This window comes from Limulus polyphemus, unplaced genomic scaffold (genome assembly GCF_000517525.1).
Source record: "Limulus polyphemus unplaced genomic scaffold, Limulus_polyphemus-2.1.2 Scaffold968, whole genome shotgun sequence".
Classification (NCBI taxonomy): Eukaryota; Metazoa; Arthropoda; class Merostomata; order Xiphosura; family Limulidae; genus Limulus; species Limulus polyphemus.
In genome coordinates this window covers 28,933-32,611 of record NW_013666578.1, presented here as the reverse complement: position 1 = coordinate 32,611, position 3,679 = coordinate 28,933, and positions in this window count along the sequence as shown.

Here is a 3,679-nt window from a genome sequence, read left to right as displayed (position 1 = left end):
ACCTTTTAACAACGTAGGGAAAATCAGGACATTTGACTCATCCTATATAATAATTTCTTGATGGTAATTTTTAACCCACATTTTTACAACATAGGGAAAATCAGGACATTTGACTCATTCTGTATAATTATTGCTTGAGGGTAATCTTTATTATACCTTTTAAGCGCCATAATATCTAGCAACAAACGTCCAATATTGGTGGTTTTTCGGCGAGATTCTGCAGAACAGTTTACCTAACAAAATAGAATACCTAGTACTTAAGATTACACAAATATACATTATCAGCACCATATATAACATTTATATCAGAGCAATGTAACTTCTATTGTTATGAACCACAATATTAATAAAACATCAAACAATTTTAATGAGTAAGACTGCTCACTATAAGTTGTTTTGGAACAAAAATACTAATAGCTAGTATATATATATATACAAGGTGGTCCTAAAGTTAGTTAAACCGGAGCCGTGTAAGAGAGGTAAGTGTGGAGCAAATGACTTTTTGAACACCCTCTACTTCTGGCTAGTAAGTAGCTGTTGACCTCGACTGTATCTATTACAAGTTATAAGATACACCGTTGACTGAAAGTAGCTTTAGACCTTGAACTCAAACATAAATGATAAAGTATTGATTGGCAAGTGATACACTGTTGACTTGTAATGTTCGAACTCGACCCTATCCACTACAAGTGGTAAGGTATTGTTAATTGATACACTGTTGAGTAGTAAGTAACTGTCTACCTCGACTATATTCACTACAAGTGATAAAATATTGTCAAGTGATACACTGTTGACTAGTAAGTAACTGTAGACATCGACTTCATCCACTGCAAGTTATAAGGTATTGTTAATTGATACACTGTTGACTAGTAAGTAACTGTCTACCTTGACTATATTCACTACAAGTGATAAAATATTGTCAAGTGATACACTGTTGACAAGTAAGTAACTGTAGACATCGACTTCATACACTGCAAGTTATAAGGTATTGTTAAATAATACACTGTTGGCTAATAAGTAACTGTCTACCTTGACTATATTCACTACAAGTGATAAGATATTGTCAAGTGATACACTGTTGACTAGTAAGTAACTGTAGACATCGACTTCATCCACTGCAAGTTATAAGGTATTGTTAAATAATACACTGTTGGCTAGTAAGTAACTGTAGAAATCGACTTCATCCACTGCAAGTTATAAGATATTGTTAAATAATACACTGTTGGCTAATAAGTAACTGTAGACATCGACTTCATCCACTGCAAGTTATAAGATATTGTTAAATAATACACTGTTGGCTAGTAAGTAACTGTAGACATCGACTTCATCCACTGCAAGTTATAAGATATTGTTAAATAATACACTGTTGGCTAATAATTCTAATAAGTGTTTACTGCAACTGGTAAGGTACTGTTAAGTGATATACTTCTGGGTTTAAGTAACGGTAACTATCGACTAAGTATTATTAATTAATTGCTATTGGCTAGTAAATCAATAAGTAAGTGTTTACAGTCTTATTAACAAACTCGTATTTCTTGATATAAATAGGCACAACACTTTTGAATGTAAGTAAAAACTATCTCGTAGCTTGTTGTGTACGGTTTTCAACAGTCTTGCTTTGCAACGAAAAGTGTATTATTGGCTAGTACGCATGACTTTTGACATCGCTGAGCACAAATGATGGCATAGAATTTAGTGATAAATGATACTGTTGACACCATCAACCATGTAAGTTTTACTTGAACAGATACCTCTTCTACTGAGACACATTTTAACGTTTCCTCTCTTAACTCGTTCCTAGGTTTTATTTGTCTATGACGAGTTTGCAAAAATCCATAATTTAGATCTAGTTATATCTCAATAAAATGTCATCAAAGTATGGAGTATGAAGATACTTTTATTGTACGTTATTTTTTAGATGCAAACATTAAAATAACGATTTCATTACTAATATTACGGTTATGCATAAGAAATACACACAGTACCATAAAGTGAAACTCATGAAAATTTGAAAAATATTGATAAGATAAAATTCAAGAGAGAAGTATAGTTTTATAAAAAATGTTTATTTCTCGAAGAAATACATAAGAAATCAAATCAAAGTACAATAAAGTAGACGTCGTCAAGCAAGTACAAAATGTACGAATTATTGCCAGCCTCGCTCTTTCGGATTTATTTTAAAACAAACAGACCGCTGGGAGTTTTCAAATTCACTGTTTGTTTAATCTTGAGATGTGACTGCAGTAGTCGTACGTGAGCTTACTGTAGTTACCATCCTCTTATGTAAATACGAAATCCCTTTCATCCTAGTCGGTAGAGAAGAGCTGTGTGCTACTGTTAACGAGTTAGTCTTTTCATTGTACCTCGTAAACCGGAGGACAAAAGAGATCGTTCCTTTCTCTGCTTCGCGTTTTACTCTGTGTTCATTCCCTTTCTCTCTCTCTCTCTCTCGTGACGTAAGCTAACGTTTGTTTATAGATAGATATCTGTTAATGCTATTTGTCTAATGTTTCGTTTGTTAATGAGCTTAAATATAATGATTTTTAACAGACTAAAATCACCGACATACGGAAAACTTGGAATGAGTTCTTAAATTCGATCTTTAATACTCGTGTAACCAAGAGAAACGTTCTGCTGTTCAAGCTGTACAAATTCTCTAGAGAAATATTATGGATTTGACAAAGTATATAACTTACTAATAACATAATTAAGGATGTTTTTCCTGCCCAAGTAAGAATGAAATCCCTTAAGGGGTATGTTGAACAACTCAGAAGAAGATTATTCTTTGTTCTGGATTTCTTTCTTGCTAATTCTACACATGGCCCGAAATGCGTGTTAAATTGTGTCTTAACTTTTGACAGACATAATATACGGTTATATGACAGAATGATAGAAGGTAATTTATTCGAAGCGGGATAGAGGGAGGGGAGAACGATCCCTCTCAACAGCAAGGGGAATTCGAAACCTTTGTTGTTTTAATCTGATATTTGGAATATTGCATTTGACAAAAAAAAATCATATTGTTTACTGCTGTGTTATAGTTTGCGTAATCTCTTATTTTACACTAAAATCTATGCATAGCCGATCAATTACAGTTTCTATGAGTGAATCCAAGAGCCCATGGTTTACATCCCTTTGACATAAAATCGTATTAAACACTTCGAACCAGTGGGTGCATTATAAGGGTGACCATCAAATCTCACCATTATTAGAGCAGCCCAAGGATTAACGGGTTCATTAATATATTGGCTCCCAAACTTGTAGCATACCAGTTCAAAATTGGGACGACTTTGCGCAAATATCTGAAACAAACAAAATCCTCTTTGCTGTTAAAAAATAAAAATAAAATAGGCCAAAGCAATTATCTAATCCGTTACGTTTGAAATACTTATTGTCCAAACAAGGTCTGGTTGAAAACAAAACTGTTATTGTGAGGTTACAGAAATTAAAAATTGTTAGCTGCAGCTATTAGTCATTATGAAATGTATTGATTACTGAAGAATTCTTATTAAGTGGGATTTGTAAACTTTTAATACATTTGAACAAATTTTACTGATTTTATTCAGTTTTCAATTACCCGGAGTTCCCTAATGGAACAACGGTTCCCCACAGTGGACGAAGTGCAAAGACTGAACAATGGGTTATTTAAACAACAACAAAAGCTGCTGAAATGCGCCAC